Below are 8607 nucleotides of genomic sequence, written 5' to 3'. Positions count from 1 at the left end.
GTGCCGCGCACTTCACATGCATTTTGAATTACATTTCATTAATTTATTTGTGTTAATATTTTGATTTATGTGCTGTGTGTGATATATGTTGCGTGGGTGCACTGTGGTCTGGAGGATCGTCGTTTCATCTGGTTGTATATATGTACAGTCAGATGACAATAAACTTGAACTTGACCTTGTAAGTACAGGTGTTTGTTCCTTGACCGACAGAACTAGTTTCCTCTCTCTCGCTCGTTCTCTACTTTTAGTATTTTTCCTTCGCTATGGGTTTGTGTGCTTTTGATGCCATTCATTGCAAAACTATGGAAATATTACCATATCGAGGGATATGTGTGTATTTGCGGCCAAAAAGTTCTATTTTAACTTCATCAGTTCATAGGACTTGTTTCCAAAATGCATCAGGCTTGTTTAGATGTTCCTTGAAACCTTTTGAATAAAACTTTGTGGCTGCAATTAGAAAAAAGGGTGCAGAATTTCATAAAAAGAACCCCTCTCCAACTGTTAAGCAGGCTGGTGGATCGATCATGCTTTGGGCTTGTGTTGCAGCCAGTGGCATGGGGAACATTTACTGGTAGAGGGACAAATGAATTCAATTAAATACCAGCAAATTCTGGGAGCAAACATCACACCATCTGTAAAAAAGCTGAGATGAAAAGAGGATGGCTTCTACAACAGGATAATGATCCTAAACACACCTCAAAATCCACAATGGACTACCTCAAGAGGTGCAAACTGAAGGTTTTGCCATGGGCCTCACAGTCTCCCGACCTAAACATCATCGAACATCTGTGGATAGATCTTAAGAGAGCAGTGCATGCAAGATGGCCCAAGAATCGCACAGAACTAGAAGCCTTTTGTAAGGATGAATGCGCAAAAATCCCCCAAACAAGAATTGAAAGACTCTTAGCTGGCTACAGAAAGCATTTATAAGTTGTGATACTTGCCAAAGGGGGTGTTACTAAGTACTGCCATGCAGGGTGCCCAAACTTTTGCTTCGTGCCTTTTTCCTTTTTTGTTATTTTGAAGCTGTAAAAGATGGAAATAAAGAAGTTTTCTTGCTTAAGATATTAAAGAGATATATCATCTTTAACTTTATGCCTTTTGGAAATCAGTTTATCTTTTACTCGCTTAGCTATTCACAGTAACAAATTTTGACCAGGGGTGCCCAAACCTTTGGGAACACTGTTGTCACATGAGGTGCTGGGAACGGACCCAAATGCAAGACACCGACACTGAAGTACAAGGAACAGGACTTGACTAGAGTAGGGATGTGACAGGATTCAGACAAGGAGCAGGGATAAGAATGCAGAGTTGGGCTAGGGAAAGCAGGACCAGGACTAGGAATCATGGACTAGGAGACAAGGCTTGGACTCCGAGCCCGAGACTGGACAAGGACCCAGAACCTGGGTCTTGCCTCGGGCTTGGACCCTGGAACCAGGCAAGGCCGTGACATGGCTTCAGGACAGGACGTGGCTGGGGTCTAGAGGCCTGAGCTTGGAGACAAGACAAGGCTCGAACTCCGAGCCTGAGACTGGACAAGGACCCAGAACCTGGGTCTTGCCTCGGGCTTGGACCCCAGAACCAAGCAGGGACATGACATACTTGAGGCTGGGGTCTTGGGTCTTGAGCTTGGCTTGGGATCCTCGAGGCTTGGGGTCTTGGGTCTTGAGCTTGGCTTGGGATCCTCGAGGCTTGGGGTCTTGGGTCTTGAGCTTGGCTTGGGATCCTTGAGGCTTGGGGTCCTGGGACTTGAGCTTGGCTTGGGATCCTTGAGGCTTGGGTTCTTGGAGCTAGGCTGCGGGATCGTCGAGGCTAGGAGCTTGGCTGCGGGATCCTCGAGGCTTGGGTTCTTGGAGATTGGCTGCAGGATCCTCGAGGCTTGGGTTCTTGGAGCTCGGCTGCGGGATCCTCGAGGCTTGGGGTCCTGGGACTTGGCTGCAGGGTCGTCGAGGCTTGGGTTCTTGGAGCTTTGCTGCGGGATCCTCGAGGCTTGGGTTCTTGGAGCTTGAGCTTGACTTGGGATCTTCGTCTTGAAATGAGAAGGCTGATGACTCAAATACTGGAGCTGAGAGACATACTGGGAACTGAACATCAACATAGAGCTGGGACTTATCCTTCGACAAGCCAGGGCTCATCTTTAACACAACACAAACATGAGACAGGACAGAACATAGACATAGAGCCAGGACTTATCCTAGGACAAGCCGGGACTCAACTTCATCTCCACACCAAGGCGGGACAGGTCTCTCCATCAGGTAAAGGCAGGGCAGCCAGACTTACCCAACAGAGGCAAGGACAAGACAAGACAGGTCCCCCCGCAGGGCAACGGCAAAATGGCATGGCTTATCCCACAGAGGCAAGGACAAGAAGAGACAAACACCAAAGAACAACAGACAGTTCCATCTCTGCTCCAGGGAAGCTCCGAATCTCAGTTTGGCCAGCAACCTCAGCTGGATACGGAAACAGCCAGATCCCTACCTAGCTTGGATTGGCTGGCAGCCACTCAGCTGGCCGGGGAAACAGCCGAATCCATACTGCAAAGACCACTCCAATGAGTGGCAACAAGGCTCCATGAAGCAGTTGTCCTCCAACCAGGCCTAGAGATCACAAATGGTTTCACTAGCCTTCCATCGGCAGGTTGCTCCAGGGGGGACTGACAAGACAAACCACCAGCCCACACTCAATCCCAAGGCTACTTACATTGCAAGCCCAAAGATGGGAATCAAGTGCCTATGATTAACTTAGACAAGGGACAGCTGGAAGACCCGGAGTCCTGTGTTCATGGACCGGACCGTGAACCGGAATGCGGACTTCATGGACCAGACCACGACAACTGTACATCGTTAAATATAATAAATGAGAAAGATGGAACCTTCCAGCTGACCAGTGTTGTTTGAGAAGCTTAGGAAATAGTAAGCTATTCAGCTTCTCATGCCTGCTTTGCCATTCAATAAATTTACAAACACCATTTCCTCTGATTCCCTCAGAACATAGAACAGTACAGCAGAGGAAAAGTCAGTTTGGCCCACGGCATCTGTGTTAGAGTTATTTTTAGGTTTAGGTCACTTACATTTAGCAAATGGCTTTGGCTACCAGTCTTCTGTTCCTTGACAGTGTACTGTGGATTTAATTTGGAACAATGCATTTCCTAAAATCTGTGAATCCCAGTCCAGATACGATGCTAACATCTGTGGGATGGATGTGAACCAGAAAGTGTGAAGTTTGCATGTAGTTTCAAAGAAAGCATTATCTATACTTTGTAAATATGGAATTGTCCTTTATGTTTAGCACATAAAATACTAAATAAATGTATTGTGGATTCAGTTTGGAACAATGGATTCCTAAAAGCCCAGTCCAGATGCTGCTGGTGCCTGTGGGATGGATGCAAATCAGAAGGTATGAAGTTTGTATGTAGCTTCAAAAGAAAACATCGTCTATACTTTGTAAATATGGAATTGTCCTTTGTGTTTAGCAAATAAATATTGAGCCCCACATTGGGCCAGCAGACCTTTCCACCGAAAGCATCACCGTATGATGCCTGTTATATCTTGTTTTGTCGAATAAAGAAGCTGCTTTGTATCTACCAGTAACTCTCTTTCCAGTGATTTGATTCATGCAACAACAGTCTGTACCAAACACAATGCCAAATTAAACTAAATTTCTTCTGCCTGCCCTTGATCCATATTTCTCCATTTCCTGTATATTCATATATCTATATTCCTGTCTTGTCCTGATAAGAAAGCAGCCTTCCGCCTTGTATGCAGCAACCTCCAGTAAAAGTTTCGAGAGATTCAGAATGTGTGGTGGGCTAATCTCTCAAAGAGAACTCAGCTTTGCGCAGACACCAGTGACTACAGAGGGTTTTATGAAGCCCTGCAAGCAGTGTACGGCCCTTCGCACCAGGTCCAGAGTCCCTTGCGCAGTGCAGACAGGCGCTCTTCACAGACAAGGCGTCCATCCTGAACTGGTGGTCGGAACACTTCCAGACTCTCTTCAGCGCCAACCGCATGGTCCAAGACTCAGCAATTCATCGCATCCCACAACAGCCAGAGAAAACAGAACTGGACAAGATTCCAACCCTAGAAGAGACAGTCAAGGCCATAGAGCAGCTGAAAAGTGGCAAGGCAGTGGGAGTTGATGGAATCCCACCCGGGATTTGGAAGCATGGGGGCCCAGCGTTACACACTAAATGCCGTGAGTTCTTTGTCTGCTGCTGGGAACAAGGCAAACTATCACAGGACCTCCATGATGCAGTCATCATTGCCCTGTACAAGAACAAGGGAGAAAAGTCCAACTGCTCCAACTACTGTGGGATAACTCTGCTTTCTATCGCAGGAAAATCCTCGCAAGAGTACTCTTGAACAGATTGGTCCCCGTCATTGCAGAAGAACCCCGCCCAGAGAGTCAGTGTGGCTTCAGAGCCAACAGGAGCACCACCAACATGGTATTTGTTCTCAGGCAGCTCCAAGAGAAATGTAGGGAGTTGGTCGACCTTACCAAAGCATTTGACACTGTGAGCAGGGCCCCCCAAATTTCCTCATCATGGGCATCCAGCCACATGAAGATCAGCGTGGCCAAGTCAGACACAACAACAACCTCTCACAACCCTTCCCAATAGGCAACGGAGTAAAGCAAGGGTGCATCCTTGTGCTGACTCTCTTCATCATTTTCAGCATGATGCTTGAAAGGGCTACAGAAGACCTTGATGACAAGGACGGTGTTTACATCCAGTACCGCACCGATGGCAGCCTGTTCAACCTGAGGCGATTAGAATCCCACACCAAGACATTGGAGCAACTCATCCGAGAGCTACTCTTCGGTGATGATGCTGCCCTTGTTGCCCACACGGAGACAGCCCTGCAGCGTATAACATCCTGCTTCTCAGAGGCTGCTGAGCTCTTTGGACTGGAAGTCAGCTTGAAGAAGACAGAAGTTCTTCATCAGCCCGCACCTCAGGAAGATTACCACCCTCCCCGCATCACCATCGGTGAGGTAGAGCTGAAAATAGTCCACCAGTTCAGCTACCTGGGGTGCACCATCTTGTCAGATGCCAAGATTGACAAAGAGTTTGACAACAGACTGGCAAAGGCAAACAGTGCATTCGGCAGCCTGTACAAAAGAGTCTGGAACAACAAGCATTTGAAGAAAGGCACAAAGATCAGCGTATACAGAGCTGTTGTACTGACCACCCTCCTGTACGGCTCCGAGTCATGGGTCACCTACCGTCACCACCTACGACTCCTTGAGCGTTTCCACTAGCGTTGCCTCAGCACCAACCTCAATATCCACTGGAGTGACTTCGTCACCAACCTCGAAGTCCTCGAACAGGTGGAGGTCACCAGCATCGAGGCCATGCTGTTGAAGACGCATCTGCGCTGGGCAGGGCACGTCTCCAGGATGGAGGATCATCGCCTGCCCAAGATTGTGCTGTATGGTGAACTCTCCACTGGCCACCATGACAGAGGGGCACCGAAGAAGTACAAGCTCTCTCTGAAGAAATTCTTCAATGTCTGTCATATCGACCATCGCCAGTGGTCTAATCTAGCCTCCGATCGCGAGGCCTGGCGACACACCATTCACCAGTCTGTCTCCTCCTTCAAGAACGCACGCAGGGATGGCATTGAGGACAAAAGGAGAAGGTGGAAGAACCTGGAACCATGACACAGCAGCACTAAACCCAGAACAGAATTTCCCTTGCAGCCACTGTGGCCGGGCCTGCCTGTCCCGTATTGGCCTTGTCAGCCACCAGCGAGCCTGCAGAGACATGGGCAGCCCCCTTCCTAAATCTTTGTTCGTGAAGCCAAGCCATGATGATTCCTCTTGCTGTCTGCAAGGAGTTTGTATGTTCTCCCCATGTCTGTGTGAGTTTCCTCCGGGTGCTCCGGTTTCATCCCACAGTTCAAAGACATACTGGTTGGTAGGTTAATTGGTCATTGTAAATTGTCCCGTGATTAGGCTCAGTTTATGTTGGGGGATTGCTGGGCAGTGAGGCTTGAAGGTTCGGAGGACCTGTCTGCATTGTATCTGAATGACTGAGTGAGTAAGTAAGTAAGTAAGCCTCCTAAAACACCGGAATCTCGTCAGCTTCCACGATTAGCCCAGACAGCCTGTTTAGGCACATAACCCCTACCAAGCTCTGTATATCTCCCTGAAACTTTCTGCCTCTTACCTTCAATTCATGTAGTACATACTCTAGTTCAATACTTTAGTACATAACATTACTACCCTGGAAGAAAAGATTCTGATTGTCCTTTAATATTTAAGTTTTATTTATATCTATTTGATTTACTCAGTGACACGCACACAAAATGCTGGATGAACTCAGCAGGCTGCATCTATGGAAGAGTACAGTTGATGTTTCAGGCTGAACCCCTTCAGCAGGACTAGAGAAAAAAAATATGAGGAGCAGATGTAAAAGGTGAGGGGAGGGGATGGAGAAGCACAAGGTGATAGGTGAAACTGGGAGGAGGAGGGGTAAAGTAAAGAGTTGGGAAGTTGATTGGTGAAAGAGATACAGGGCTGGAGAAGGGGGGAATCTAATCTAATAGGAGAGGACAGAAGGCCATGGAAGAAAGAAAAGGGGGTGGGGAGCACCAGAGGGAGGCAATCCTGCAACAGAGCTTCAAGTGCAGGCATTAGGCACAGTGTCATTCAGTTTCACATATCATTCTATGGGTCACCTGCTCCATGTACAGTCAAAACATGCCTTGGAATTTGAGAAACATTTGTTTGATGGTAGGAGGGACACATATTCACCTGTTGCAGCAACATGACCTTCAATATAACATGCTTTGGTTAATCATTGTTTGATATCCTCTGTGAATGCATTACAGTAGTGATCAATGTTTAAAAAATGGTTCTATTTTTCTTGTTTGGCCTTGGGAAGTAATTATATTATCATGTGATGTTGCTTAGCAACAGCTTCAGAGAGATTAGTCAAGACCTTAACATGGAGTTGCACTTTTAAGATGTTTTCTTTAATTTTCATAAGATCATTGTTTGTTGGATTAAACCTTCAAATTTGTTCACATTTGTTTCATACTCCAGCAACTAGCCGCGTGGTGTGCCAACAACATCCTGGCCCTTAACACCCAGAAGACCAAGGAGATCATTGTGGACTTCAGACATGCCAGGAGTCACACTCATGTCCCCATCTACATCAACGGAACTGTAGTGGAGTATGTATCAAGCTTCAAATTCCTTGGTGTCCACATTTCCGAGGATCTCACCTGGTCCCTGAACTCCTCCATCCTGATCAAAAAGGCGCAACAGTGCCTTTATTTCCTGCAGAGCATGAAGAAAGCTCACCTCTGTCCCAGGATACTGACGGACTTTTACCGCTGTACCATTGAGAGCATACTCACCAACTGCATCTCAGTGTGGTATGGCAACTGTCCTGTATCGGACCGCAAAGCACTCCAGCGTGTAGTGAAAACTGCCCAGCAGATTATCGGCACCCAATTGCCCACCATCTACCATAAACGCTGACTGGGCTGGGCGAAAAGCATTATCAGGGATGCATCTCACCCTAACCATGGACTTTTTACTCTCCTCCCATCCAGTAGGCACTACAGGAGCCTGTGCTCCCACACCAGCAGGCACAGGAAGAGCTTCTTCCCTGAGGCTGTGACACTGCTGAACCTCTCATCACAGCGCTAAGCAGCATTGCATCCGTATTGTACTGTCTCAGTACTTTTATATTTGTGTGCTGTAGCAATTTTTTTATTCTCAGTTATTTTGTAAATAACACTATTCTTTGCATTTCTGGTAAAATGCTAAATGCATTTCATTGGCTTTGTATCTGTACTCGGCACAATGACAATAAAGTTGAATCTAATTTAAATACTCCTATCGAAGACTTTTGATTGGATTAACCTATCTTTAGCTTTAATTTCTCTTTTGCAAGCCCCAAATGCAAGGTCATGGGCACCAATTCCATGCTTCCATATACCCATGTTACTCTTTGTTCGCCCGCAGCACGGGCGATATCGATTAAACAAACGTAGTCAACACACGAGCTGTTCGCGCAACCACAGCGCTTAAACCAAACTGAACAGCCTTCAGTTCAAATGTCGGCAACCGGTGTATTTAAGCACTTCAATAAAACAAAACTACGAACCCTTAGGCAAACACCACACGATGGAGCAAAGGTGACCAACGGACGACCAGCGCTGATCATTTAAAATTGTGTTCAAACCACTGATACACAGCATGAATCAACAAAAAAAAGTCGTTTGCAAGCTAAAGACACAAGATGCTGGAGGAACTCAGCAGGCCAGCTGTTCAAGTTTCGCCAACAGGATGGGGCAAACCTTTGCCATAGACAGTTGTTTGTTATAACTGTTTTGATTTTGACAAAATGTAGCGGTTACTTTAAAACAAACCGCTGATCCCGGAGATCGACAATGGATGACGCGCTTCCAAAGAACGAAGTTCGAAAAGGAACGCTTAATCATTTATTATGAAATCAGCAAAGACGAATGATCAAATTGTTGTGAAGAGCGTTCTGATTAGTGATCGTTTTATTCGTACTTAAGCGAAGTTAGCGATTTAGATAGCGTTCCAATAACGTCCCACTTAGTGGACAACAAAAAACATTCTCGGTGG

General features: G+C 46.6%; 1 long non-coding RNA gene across 1 annotated transcript in view; it reads left to right on the top strand.

The window, feature by feature from the left end:
* Window positions 1-7800, top strand: part of LOC140197764 (uncharacterized) — a 33374-nt gene extending 25574 nt beyond the window's left edge. The window contains exon 3 of the long non-coding RNA XR_011886016.1: window positions 7048-7800. This is a non-coding gene — a long non-coding RNA (uncharacterized lncRNA). The remainder of the gene's footprint in view (window positions 1-7047) is intronic.
* The last annotated feature ends 807 nt before the right edge of the window (window positions 7801-8607 follow it).

Source organism: Mobula birostris, chromosome 5 (assembly GCF_030028105.1).
Source record: "Mobula birostris isolate sMobBir1 chromosome 5, sMobBir1.hap1, whole genome shotgun sequence".
NCBI lineage: Eukaryota > Metazoa > Chordata > Chondrichthyes > Myliobatiformes > Myliobatidae > Mobula > Mobula birostris.
The sequence above is the reverse complement of the archived record's forward strand: the minus strand, read 5'-3'. Positions and strand labels throughout refer to the sequence as shown.